The sequence below is a fragment of the Glycine max genome, chromosome 2, assembly GCF_000004515.6.
Source record: "Glycine max cultivar Williams 82 chromosome 2, Glycine_max_v4.0, whole genome shotgun sequence".
NCBI classification, from domain to species: domain Eukaryota; kingdom Viridiplantae; phylum Streptophyta; class Magnoliopsida; order Fabales; family Fabaceae; genus Glycine; species Glycine max.
In genome coordinates this window covers 42,403,229-42,418,124 of record NC_016089.4, presented here as the reverse complement: position 1 = coordinate 42,418,124, position 14,896 = coordinate 42,403,229, and positions in this window count along the sequence as shown.

The following is a 14,896-nucleotide window of genomic DNA, read 5'->3' as shown; positions in this document are numbered from 1 at the left end:
CCATCATCTGTTGTTGTTGGCATAATATCAAATAACCTGATATCTTGGTCAAGTCTATCATGATTCTGCACCTCCAAATCACCTCCCCTTTGAGGTGAAGAATGAAGTGCTTTCAAGGGAAAAAACATTTCATGCTCATGAAATGTAAAATCCAATGATACAAAAAATCTTTTTGTGGATGGATGATAGGCCTTATATCCCTTTTGAGTGGTGTTGTATCCCACAAAAATACATTTCATTGCTCTAGATTCTAATTTTGTTTGTTGGTGAGGATGCAAATGCACATATATGACACAACCAAAAATATGGGGTGGTAAATGATTGACAAAATTAAGGGTGAAATGATGAGAAATGACATCAAAAGGTCTCTTAAAGTTTAACAAACTTGAGGGAACTCTATTAATAAGATAAACTGCAGAGCTTAAAGCTTCACCCCATAAGTAAGAAGCAATATTACCGTCAATCAATAGTGACTAGTAACCTCCAAAAGATGTCTATTTTTTCTCTCGACTACTCCATTTTGCTAAGGGGAATTAGAACATTATGTTTGATGAAGAATACCAACAGATTTCATAAAATTTGTCAACTCATTTTTGTAGTATTCCCCTCCATTATCAAACTTGACTATCTTTATTGGAGTATTAAATTGTGTGCTTAATTTTGTGAAAACTTGAAAAACCTTACACACATCACTTTTGCGTATAAGAAGGTATAATCAAGTCATTCTTGTACAATCATCCACAAATGTCACAAACCATCACATTCCATTATGTGTGGGAAGAGGGACAGGTCCCCAAACATGAGAGTAAATAATAGAGAAAGGAGCTTTAGCTCTATTGTTATTTATAGGAAAAGTAACGCGATGACTTTTTGTCATTACACAAGTTTCACATTTAAAATTAGAGATATGAAAATGATTAAACAATGAAGGAAATAATATCTTAAGATAGCTAAAAGATGGATGTCCTAATCGCTTATGCTATTGCCAAATATCTCTTTTATTCTTAACTTGTGTTTCATCACTTATAGAGTGAACCTTCAAGATAATATAATTCTTCACTTCTTTTACTACTGTTAATCTTCTCCTTCGTATGTATATTCTATAGAGTATAATATGTGGAAAAGAACAAGAAAACACAGTTATGGGACTGACTTAATTGACTAACAGAGAGAAGATTGCAACTGAGAGAAGGAACACAAAGCATATTAGAAATGGATAACAAGGGAGAAATGGGTATTGTACCACTATTCATAACTGGGAAAGAAACATCATTAGTGTTTATAATGACACAAACAAAACTATTAGAGGGAAACTGTGTAAACATATTTCTATCACAAGTCATATGGTTTGTTGCACATGTATCAATTATCTAATCACTACGAATGTTGTTAATGGCGGATGACGGTTCATGGCAGAAAGCCAAAAATCCGCCATAAAAATATGGCCGATGGCGTAGCGGAAAATGGCGAATGTCATGGCGGATGATTCAGCCATTTAAAAGAGGACTGAACAGAAAAAAAATGTGGTGTCAAATAGAAAAAAAATAAAAATGGGACTGTCAAAAATAAAAAGTGGGTGTCAAATAGAAAGACGAAAAAAAAGTTGTAAACATAAAAAATGGGTGTCAAACAGCAAAAAAATAAACAAAAAGAAAAGCACACCACACTGAAGTTGCGCTGCGAAGTTCGCCTTCGTGAGGGTGCGAGGTCAATGTGGCGTCGCCTTCACGGGGTCCTCCCCGTCGCGGGGTCGTGCGTCGGTGCTCATCGCTGCTGGGTCGTGCATGCAGGCCGCGGGGTCGTCGTTGCAGGGTGCACGATGGCTGCTGCGTGCTGGGTCGTTGTTGGGTGTGGGGTGTCGCTCCTGGTCACGTGCTGCATTCTGTGTTGCGTTTTCCCGCTGCGCTTTTGAATAAAATAACGGGTAGGGTTGGGTCGGGTCAGCCCAACTCCTACCGCACAAAAAAAAAAAACCCGTTATTTCTGCTATACCGCCATGGCTATGGCGGCCATCATGGCGCCGCCATTGTAAACCTGCCACGCCACCACTATTGAGTGACGTTTTTTCAAATTTCCACCACGCAAAACCGTCATAACTCCGCCATTGCCACCATTTGATAACACTGATCACTACCCTTAGTAATAACAGAAAAACCACAAATTGGTTGAAATGTACCATACTTAGCAACAAATCCAGTAGCAACGGTGGAGTTGTCTATGGGAGACTCCACCTTTTTTCCTTTTGGGTGTCATTCAAGATAATTTGTACCATTAAGATGCTCAGGTGTAAGGATTGAAGACAAATCTTGCATATGTGGAGTAGAATTTAATCTATTTGACCTATTCTCCATTTTTGTATTCAGAAGCTAATCTCCAATCCCTAAAGAAGAGAGGCAATTGGAGTTGGCTTTGATACCATGTTAAGAAAATGGTATCTGGTAGTTTTTATTGATATGAGACACTAAATAAATACATGATCCTTTCTATCATCTCTCCATGATTATTGAGGACAAAATATCAAAATAGAATCATGAATAAAAAAGAAAAAATATATAGGGATTTAGATCAATTACAATTTAAATTCAAATCATAACTAATCCCTACAATTAATGAATTCTAACAGTTCGTCTATATTAGCCATCAAAAAGATGTTCCCTTACCGTTGTTGCTCTCTAGATCTTCCTATGTGTAGAAGACTTTTTGTATTTTTCTTTTAGTGCCATCTTTTCTTGAGTTTTGGACATTTTACCTTTATATATCCAGGCTTCTTACACTCAAAGTAGATAATATCATTGCTTTTGTCCTTTGAGGCATTCTTGAATTCGTCCTTCTTTTTGGAAAAATGTTTGTACTACCTTTCTTTTTCAATATATTTTTGAACATTCAACCAAAACTCAAGAAAAGATGGCACTACTTGCTATCTTGCCAATTATCTGTGCCTCATAGAGACAGGTGGACAGTTCCTCACAATGCATGTTACAACACACTCGCACAGTATTCATTGCAGATATCGTCTTATTTTAAATGTAAAATAATATATTAAAGAATTTGAATAATTAAATGTTTGATTCAATTACATTAAACCTTTCCAAAAATGTTTTTGCCCCGCATTTTATCATATATTTTGTATATTCAAAGAATATTTACGAAAAAATTATGTACTGTATTTAATTCTGCAAGATTCTGTCTTAATGTTTTTTTTACAAGATTCTGTTGATGAATTCCTTTCTTTTTTTTTTAATTAGGAAATATTCGTCTATTGTTTATTTATCCAAACTGGTTTTTTTTTAAAAGAAAATGGATTTTATGGTTTAAATTTGGTTTAAAACCGATTTCAAAAATATCCAAACCAGTTTCCAAAATATTCAAACTATTTATCCAAATTCATATCCATATTTAAACGTATATGATTTAAAATCAAAATCATTTAAATGGATATCGTTAGGATATGGATTGGATTTTAAAAAATCAATCCATGAGCAGTCCTATAAAGGGTAATTTGGGGCTATTGAAAATTATGAAATGCAGGAAGCAATTGCCCTAATACGGTTGCTCACCATTAGATGTCATCCAATTGGGAATTATTTAAAACACCCTAGTGTATTAGGGATTGTCCAATCCATAATATACTTGGGCTGCACCAAACAAATAATGGGGTGTGTTAAATGATTACCCATCTAATTATTGTCCGTGAATTCGGGCTAGAATATGTATAGCCCAAAGGTTCTGTAACATACCCTAATTGGGCCACGGGGCAGTACTAGCCCAATTAAGAAGAAAAACTGAAGAAATTGCTATTTTTCGCCTGTCCTGTGCTATTTAATCCCCACCCCTGCAAGATTACCAACAACAGTCCCTTACTCTCTCAAGTCTCTCACCTTCTTTCTTCTTTCTCCACTTTCCTCTACCACAAACAAAGGTCTCGTACCCAACACCTCCACATATGAATATTAATTTGTGCATCGCCATTGATGAATAAGTTTCCAATTTACCCCCCAACTCCATTGTTGCTGCCTTTTGAAGATAAGCTTTTCAAATTCACCACTTTGGTACAATACATGGCGCAAATGCTTGCCATATATAGTTTCATCCTAGTAATTACCTAACCTGCTCATAAATTACATGATAATCAACAAAGTTAACACGATAAAATATATTTTTTTGGAACATATATACAGCATATCACTTTGAACTAGCCTTTGTACCTTGGTAATTTTCCAACTTTGGGCACGACTAGTGCTTCAAATTGGTTTTAATAATGATATTTTAATTTGCCTTTAAAAAATACTAGTTCTTCAATAAAAAAACTCATAAATTTTACTTTTGATCAATTCTTATTTTACATGCATAAGATTTTTTTTCACTAAATTGCTGATAAAAAAATCACTTATTATTCCAACAACACAATAATATTTTTTTACATAAGATTTTTTCACTCAATTTGTGAGGCCTATACCAACTTGTTTTATGTTACTATATTATCCATTTCATGCATGGATAATAATTATAACTTTTAATACGAAACTTAATTTTAAATCAATACGATATTATTAAATGTTAAGAGTAATCTTTAATTTATTTAGTTTTCAGAGAAAGAGTTTAATTAGTATAAAAATTAGGGGTGACAAGTACAAAACTTTAAAAAACATAATATGAAGAAAATTAACAATGGCCCCCTTTAATCAATATAATACGAAGAAAATTAACAACGTCCCCATAGGCCACCACATTCATTAATTCAGGCGTGTCTACACCAACTTGTTTGATCTTTCTTATCAGATCCATTTCAAGCATGAAAAATCATTACAATTATTTTATGATTCAGATACAACTAAACTGAATATATATATATATATATATATATATATATATATATATATATATATATATATATATATTTGCATTAATTTTTCTTCTACCAAAAAAAGTTCGTACAACATTTTGCTTCTTTCTCTAACTATGATTTTGTTAAAAGTGTTGTTAGGTGCACCCAACATCCTAAAAAAATGACATAATTATTCTTGTTTGGTTTTTCTCTTACGGATCAACTTGATCCGTAAGAGGAAAAATAAAAATTTTGTTAATTATATAAGATATTTAAAGATATTTATTTTATAATATAATTTATGCATTTAAAGATATTTATTTCATTAACTATAATATAATTAAATTTATTTATTTATTTTATTAATTATAATATATTTATAAATATTGATTTATTATAAATAATTAATGCTAATCAATCATAATCATAATTCATGTTAATCAATCATAATTCCCTAAAAGAGGATATATCTATATATAATAATATTTCATGCTAATCAATCAATCATGCTAATCAATCATAATTCGCTAAAAGAGGAATTAACAAAATAAATATCTTTAAATGTATAAATTATATTATAAAATAAATATCTTTAAATATGTTGTATAATTAACAAAATTTTTATTTTTCCTCTTACGGATCAAGTTGATCTGGAAGAGAGACTTCCAGATCAACTTGATCCGTAAGAGGAAAACCAAACAAGAATAATTTTACCATTTTTTTAGAATGCTGGGTGCACTAGCAATAATGTTGGGTGCACCTAGCAACACTCTTTTGTTGATGGGTTACTTTGAAATTGTTTGTAGGGATATGCTAGGTGCACCCAGCAATATTGCTGGTGCACCCAGCAATTTATTGAAAGGTCAATTTTGCCCTTCATTTAAAAACATAAAAAACTTTTTCCCTCTTTCGGAAGCATTCTGTCTTCTCTCTTCCGCGAAAAACCTTTTCTCCTCTCTTCTCTCTTCCGCGAAAGCAAGCTTCCTTGGTGGTCTTCTTCTCCGCGAGGCTTCTCCGCCTTCATCTTCTCCGCAAGGCTTCTCTCTTCCATTTGCATTCGAGGTAGGTGGCCTTCTTCTTAGCTTTCCTTTTGTTTTGCACTGTATGTGTAACATTTAGGGTAGGTTAGTTGAACCTTAGGGTAGATGAACTTTAGGGTAGAGGACGCCGGAAAAAATAGCGGAAGCTTGGTGACGGTGAGCCTTCCGGAAGATTTCCGGAAGAAGGGTTCTTCCGAAGGTAATGAAACGACTTTCGGAAGAACAGGTCTTCCGGAAAGCTCTCGGAACACCTCTTCCAGAATGTTTCCGGAAGATGTACTTCTTCCGGAAACATTCCGGAAGAAGGTTCTTCCGGATGACCTTTCCGTGGTTCCGGAAGCACTTTCCGGAAGATCCTTCTTCCGGAATGTTTCCGGAAAAAGTACTTCTTCCGGAATTTTTTTTTATTTAAAAAAATATTGTTTTTGTTAATTGTTTTAGTTTATTTTTTATATCATTTTAGTTGACTAATTTACTAATTATTTAATTTAAAATTACTTATGTATTATTTTATAAATGAAGTAGTTTATTTGTATAAATAAAGTTGTGTATGTTTGGAAATATTTTTTCTTATTATTGTTTTATTTGTATATATAATTTTAGTTGTGTATGTTTACTAATTATATATTTTGAAAGTAGTTGTTCTTTTTTTTGTCTATAAATAAAGTTTTTTATTTTATTATAAATAAAGTTGTTTATTTGATTATAAATGAAGTATTTTTTTTATAAATGAAATTGTTAATTTTTTTTTAAAATTAAGTTGTGGATGTTTAGTAATGAATTATTTTTATATTAGTTGTGTTTTTTTTATAAATGAAGTTGTTTATTTTTTTAAAAAAAAATTAACTTGTGGATGTTTACTAAGTAATTTAGTTGTGTTTTTTTTTAGAAATGAAGTTTCTTATTTTTTTTTTAAATTAAGAGTTGGATGTTTACTAATTAATTTTTTTTACATTAGTTGTGTTTTTTTTTATAAATGAAGTTTGTTTAATTTTTTTTTAAATTAAGTTGTGGATGTTTAGTAATGAATTATTTTTATATTAGTTGTGTTTTTTTTTTATATAAATGAAGTTGTTTATTTTTTTTAAAAAAATTTACTTGTGGATGTTTACTAAGTAATTTAGTTATGTTTTTTTTAGAAATGAAGTTTCTTATTATTTTTTTTTAAATTAAGAGTTGGATGTTTACTAATTAATTTTTTTTTACATTAGTTGTGTTTTTTTTTTATAAATGAAGTTGTTTATTTTTTTTTAAATTAAGTTGTGGATGTTTAGTAATGAATTATTTTTATATTAGTTGTGTTTTCTTTTATAAATTAAGTTGTTTATTTTTTTAAAAAAAAAATTAACTTGTGGATGTTTACTAAATAATTTAGTTGTGTTTTTTTTTATAAATGAAGTTGTTTATTTTTTTTAAAATTAAGTTGTGCATGTTTATTAATAAATTTTTTTTACATTAGTTGTGTTTTTTTTATAAATGAAGTTGTTTAATTTTTTTTTAAAATTAGGTTGTGTATGTTTTAAAATAATTTGATTCAAGTTAGTCTTATTTGTTTATAAATAAAGTTGTTTTTTTATAAAGAAAATTGTGTATATTTTGACCGAAAAAAATACGTGTTCGACATGATTTACAGATCATGGCCAGAACACGAGGTTTAGGTCGTGCCATAGGTAGAGTTGTAGGCAGAGATAGACCTGCTGATGAGGATGCTGCCGATGTTTCCGAGAGGCGTAGGCCTACTGCCTCAGCCCGTAGGCTACGCGTTCATCAGATGACTACGGAGGGACGTGATATGGCTGAGGATGTCGCTGACATGATTGACGATGTCCCTGAGCAGCCTACGGAGGCAGCTGAGATGCGTGCGGACGCACAGGGTGCTGATAGTGGTGAAGGGTCAGATGGTGATGATGCTGCTGAGGGATTCCCTGGTGGTCCACGTGACCCGTCAATGCTCACATCATTTGCCGAGCATGTTGCACATGCCGTGTGGAATGGACAGGTATTTTAATTTGTTAATTATTTGTCATTGTTGATTTGTTTGTTTATGATTAATTTTTTTTAATAATTGTATAATTTGTACTTCAAATCAGGAACGTCCTGATTTGAAGTTAGTGTCACATGGGAGGAAGGTGACACTGATTGGGAGGCCAGTGCCTGAGATTGAAGGCCTAGTGGCTGCCACAGGATTAAGTCCACTGATAGATTGTTCAGTTATTACTGGCGATCCTGGACTTATATCCGCATTTGTGGAGAGGTGGCACAGTGAGACTAGCACCTTCCACCTTCCTGTAGGAGAGTTGACGATCACATTGGATGATGTGTCGTTCATCCTACATTTGCCCATCACTGGCGCCTTGCACAATTTCCACGCTCTTTCTACGGAGGAGGCCAGATTCTTGCTTACGGAGTTGCTGGAAGTGTCTGCCGAGGAGGCCAGAGCTGAGACAACACTCACACGTGGAGCATATGTACGATTAGGATGGGTTCGTGACATTTATGAGACCAGATGTCAGGCCCGGCGGTGGATTGTCACAGCTCGCGCTTATCTGCTGCACCTTGTCAGTTGCACTTTTTTTGCTAATAAGAGTGCAACATACGTGCATGTGGTCCACCTTGACGCTTTCCGAGACCTCGCTCATAGTGGTGGTTACGCTTGGGGGGTTGCCGCGCTGGCTCATATGTATGACCAGTTAGATGAGGCTTGTAGGATCACCACCCGACAGCTTGCGGGGTACTTGACGCTACTTCAAGTAAATTTTGTGTTTATTAATATGTTAGGTTCGATTATGATTTAAACATGTTTTTATGTTATGTTAACCTCAATTATTGTGTAATGCTGGATCTATGAGCACTTCCCTAGTGTGCACCAGTGCGTGACTGACGATACATACCAGGAGACGTCCCCACGTGCTTTCCGGTGGTTGACGTCGAAGGCGCAAATGAAGGGAATCACAGGAGCACCCTATAGCGCACGTTGTGATGGTTTGACCATCACAGATGTGTCCTGGTTGCCGTACACGGAGCATCGGGGGGTTAGGGCGTTTCAGGAGATTTCATCTTTCCAGGGTCAGCTTAGATGGGGTCCTATGGTCGTCACGATTCGACTGGAGAGCGTGGTACGCCAGTTCGGTTACATCAAGAGCATCCCTCCGCCGCCTGTTAGTGCACGATTGTCACACAATTAGATAGATAACAGGTGGATGCAGTTTGCAGATCACTTATTACTTGCGGGTCAGCTTTGTCTAGTGCCTGGGCATGTATCTGCGGATTACATGGAGTGGTTTTTCCGCATATCTCACCCATTCATGACACCGACCCAGGCAGGTGACCAGTAGAGGGATGCACCAGCTGCAGACCCTGAGGACTACATACAGCCGCCCAGCCCCCAGTTTCCAGTGGCATTTGACCCCCCTCCACATGTGGTAAGATTATTTGCGCGTTTAATGTTTTATGAGTTGTTGTTTATTTAAAATTTCATAATAAATGTTTTTAATGACTTTAACAGGATGATTACGAGGGATATGAGGCGATTGCACAGAGGTTGGAGCGTGTGCTCAACCTTAGGATAGTCACTGCAGGTACAGAGTTATATGACATTATGCATGACTGCCTGACGATCGCGAGAGGGGGACCCAGTGCTGATGGGACGGTTAGGGCTCGTCAGAGACGCCGCACGGACCATTGATCATTGTATTTATTTTTTGTGTTGTAGTTGACATGAATATTTGTAATTATTACAGTTTTTGTTTAATATACTTGAATTTTTTTGCACAGTTTATTATTTTATAATATAATTTATTATTCCGATTGTTTGTGGTCCTTAAGCGAAGTTTACGGTTGTTTTAAATTTATTTTTAAAAAAAGGGAACCTAGAATCATGAGTTTTGTTTGCAAGAATTACATAAAAAATAAAAGTTTTTAAAATCATTAATAATTCATAATTCATAATTTACACCATTAATATATAAGGTTGTACCAAAAACTAAATATTTTAAAAAAATTACATGACAATGAAATCGCCATATAAGATACTACAAGGATGACTTTAAAAAAAATCCATGTTCAAGTACCCATGTTTGGGATTTTTTTGCGTGGGTGTGTCAGTGCCCTGAGACAATGGAGGACGGCCATTTCTCATGTTTGGACGTCAAAGAACCCAAAAAAAATAGTCTCGTTCCCCGGTTCCGTCAACTAACACGTCAAAACAAAGCCTGAAAATCCAAAAAAATAGGAAATGGACCCTTTTTCCATGTTCAAGTACCCATGTTTGGGATTTTTTTGCGTGGGTGTGCCACTGCCGTGAGATAATGGAGGGCGGCCATTTCTCATGTTTGGACGTCAAAGAACCCAAAAAAAATAGTCCCGTTCCCCGATTCCGTCAACTAACACGTCAAAACAAAGCCTGAAAATCCAAAAAAATAGGAAATGAACCCTTTTTCCATGTTCAAGTACCCATGTTTGGGATTTTTTTGCGTGGGTGTGTCAGTGCCATGAGACAATGGAGGGCGGCCATTTCTCATGTTTGGATATCAAAGAACCAAAAAAAAATAATCCCGTTCCCCAGTTCCGTCAACTTACACGTCAAAACAAAGCCTGAAAATCCAAAAAAATAGGAAATGGACCCTTTTAACAATTAATTTTTTGGACCACTGAAACAACACATTCAACACGCCGTAAACAGATAAAGGTTACATCAACGAAAAAGCAAAAAATTAAACATCACATTCAGTTGTTTAGCGACGTCCCACTGACCTCGTCTGCAACATATTTAGTAAAGACAGCTAAAATTTCTATTGGTCCATATTTTTTCCAGTAGTTAGATTGTACTAACACCTTCAGCAGTTCTTCGTTGGTTATCAGCTCATTTATTTCATATTTTATAACCGTATCTGAATACTCAAACCGAGCTGGTTGGCGGAAAAACAATCGTCTTACCGTTTGTGATTCGTGAATTCCAAGAGGCGGAATCCCTTTAGGTGCAACTTGCTTGATTAAATTCTTGAGTTCATCGATGGTACATGTTGAAGGAATTTCAAATTTCTTAGGATTTTTTCCTGTGAACGCGCATCCAACAAATTTGTTCTGCGGTGGCATGTTCCATTTCCCATTGTAATACAGGATCGCGTCATGAATACGAGGCATAGTGCGTTCAAGTAAGTTTATTATTCCATCTGGTGTTCTTCCAACGGTGCATAATAACTCAATCGGACCAACACAAGAAAATTGATCATTACACATTAACATTGTGTTGACATCGTCATCATTTATCAATTTGATACACTCAAAGCGAATTTGGTTACCTGTATCGGTGAATGGCTTCCGGTAGTGAATTTCATCCAAAAATTGTTTGTCGGATAGCTGAAGGGTATTGTGTATTCTGGTTTTTAGGCTTGCAAAATCACACCTATTTGGTACTCGAATGGGCACCAGAGCTGAAGTTTGGAAGTAAACCCCAGTATCATTGTGAATAATCGATTCATTTGGATAAATGAAAGCCAACCTTGAGTTGACAATCGTCTGACTGCTAGTTTCTCCTAAAAATGCCATAGTTTGTGTATCAGTTGGGAGATTATTTGAAAGCAAGATAATGTGTGATTTAGTAGCCTAGTCTGCCATATATATAGATGGTTGTGGCCGAGCTATTGTTTAACTTTGTTTACAAAAAAATAGACACGCGTAAATGTGTAGTCAAGTCAGCCAATGTGTTGTCGCCAATGTGTAGTCAAGTCAGCCAATGTGTTGTTGAGCGACTGCTAGTTTCAGAATGTGTACTGAAGTCAGCCAATGTGTTGTCGCGCTCAAACTGTAATACGCATGCATGTCATTATGTGTTGTCAATTACGACAATGATAATATTAATTGGTTAGTAATGGGTTACAACAAATTATATCGCATAATGAATACAATTACATAAACAATGCATGTTTAGTCTTCATTTAGGTCTACATAGTGTGTTTTGAATGACATCAAGCTTGTGTATTGCTGCATTCTACTAATATATGAAATTGTCCACTGTTTTGCCTGAGAATAACAATTGCTTGACCACAACAGCGCTGGAGGTGGCAAGGGACAATGGTCTTTCAAATAAACTTGTTGTACATGAACAAACATTATATCATGCGCTGACCGTGCCAAACGAACCAGCGAAGTCATTGCATAATTGTTATACTAACTATATTCAATGTACCTGAACAAATGTCATGCTAAGAGGGAAAAATGTCATGCTTTGTTGTTGGGACAACGATACAAGGATTACGTTATACCGTGAAGCAATCACATATCCCATGTCTGTTATATCCATCCACTTGTCCACACTAACCTGAATGAACCAAACATACACATGTAAGTAATTTAAACATTGTTATTAAAAAAAATTAACCTAAAAACATACCTTTGAAAAGCCATCAACAAGTAGGGACAACTTTAATTGTTCAAATCTCTCTGTGCCACCGAAGAGGTTCATGTACTCATGCGACCACCTGCCAAGTTCTTTAATCAATTCATTACGCACTAACGGCCACGAATCTTCCCCCATACCTAATAAAGCAGTAATGGACCGATATCCACAGTTACCGTCCGCTTTCACATCCACAACGTCACGAATGAAACCTTGAAAGAATGACGCAAATTGATCCAACATCGGGATAATCCTTGTTGGCTGACGCGGTTGAGAACATGATGCACTTCGTTTCACTGGAGAGTTGCTGCTTTGAACAGAATGAAAAGCATCAACATACTCCCAGTAAGACGGATCACGCTTTGTGGATGTTTGACTTCTTTTCATCGGTTTCTTTGGTGCACCTTTAGTGTTCACCTTTGACAGAGGAGGGCACATAGAGTTATGATCAGGGTATGCAATTTCTCGAAGTTTACTCTTCAGAGTTACTTTGCCAGCCACATCAAGTTGATCAAACCTTTTAGATATGACCTCTATCTCTTCCTTGATGGTGACTTCCGTCTTACATAACCCTTGGTCTGAAAAGCAAAGTCTCCTCCAAAAAAGATGGACTGACTCCAATGGGGTGCTGCCAGCAATATACCTAGAAAGCTCACATGCACAAGGAAGGCCGTGCGTGCTTCTCATCACACAACCACAAGAAGAGAGATTGTTGCCGAGATAACGTAGACGGTCAATCTCAGAAGCAATCTGATTTAAAGCATCCCTCGAAACTATCCCAAGAAGCCTCTTGTATAAGGTTTTTTTATATACATGGCCAACCACATGCGTACTGGTTTCAAATACATAGGTCTCCAACGCTATTTTGTAGTACTCTTTTGAGAGCCCAATGAGCTGATTCAACCCTACATTTAAAATACACAACAAACATGAAAATATACAACAATTAAATACCATTTAATACTAATCGTTAGTAACAAATAAAATCAGTTCTTAATACCTGTTTGTTGTTGTGTTGCCTAGGTGCATGACCTTATTCGTCCATGCTGTAATAAATTTTTCCTTGTGGGGGATAATCCATGTGTCGTTAACATAATCAATGAACATCGGCCAAGGCGAACAAGCAACTTGAAACTTCTGATGTGACTCATGGAACTTGTGTTCGGACGAACAATCAACCAAAGTACCCCAGCTATCCATTACATAGTCCCACGCATTTGTTTCCCCGATTAAAGATTTGCACTTCGCCTTCACATTCTTATCGATATGAAACGTACACAACAAATTAGTAGACTCGGGAAACACAGTTTTCACTGCATTCATCAGTGCTAGGTCTCTGTCAGTGACAATAACAAGAGGGAGGCGATCGTGTCTTAAAAATAGGCCTCGAAATCGTTCCAAAGCCCATACAATATTATTAACACGCTCAGCCTCCAGATATGCAAACTCAGCAGAGAATGTCATCGTCGTTGGTGTCACTCCAACAAAGTCAAGTAGTGGGAGTCTGTAGCTGTTTGTTTTGTAGGTACTGTCTATAAAAAATATCAGATGACATGCATTGCATAACTTTACTGCATCTGGGTGACACCAAAACAGATCACGCACCACAACTTCATCCTTCAATCTATGCCAATGAATGTATTGATCACGTTCGAGAAGCTTCATCAGATGCTGCATATCGGTATCAGCTCCTCTTATTGAAGAACGATATGCCCTTCTTGCATTGTAAATTTGCTTTATCGTGGTGCAACTGTCGGCATTGTGTTCCTTCAACGTTAGCAAGATGTTTTTCGGTTTCACCATCGACTTTGTCATATCAGCAATAATTTTCTTTTATTCCTTAGTCAATCGCCCTGCGTATGGATGTCCAACTAAGGACTTTGCCAATTCGTGATTGTGAATCCCACAGATCAACTTCATCATCCAACCTTCCCCTCCATGCACTGGTTTCCCACGAAGCCTGAAGGGACAACCACATTTCCTACTCCCGGTGTCTTTTCTAACGAATTCTTTATTTTTACACTTGTACGTACCACTCCTTTCACACCCAATTAAGACAAATGAACTTCTTCCTCTGCTATCGGTCTCTGTGTCAGACCTCATAATCACTGCAACAAATCCATTTTCATGGACAACTGTTCGAGCCCATTGCAAAACATCATCTCGAGTAGCGAATACCTACAACGCAACCCTAACATTAATTTTCATACAAACCATCAATTCAACCAAATGACTTAAATTATCTATGATTACCTGAGACGTATTAAAAGCATTTGAACAATCCACATGTGGTTCATTCACCCCACATTCTTCTTGATTATCATAATCATAATCCATATGAACTTCTTGTGACATCGCAAAGTCATACCTCCATTGATCTTCGTCCATCTTAAGGACATATGCATCATACACAAGTACATTCAAATTATCATATAACCACATCCAAAAATTTACTACACCTTAAATAACAAAAATATTAACAGCACATATGCATCATACACAATGTATATTGAAATTATCATATAACCACATCCATAAATTGACTACTTATTAACTAACAACTAATACAAATATATTCTAAATTTATAACTACATTATTTACTTAAACTAAACTTATCAATATAATAAACAACT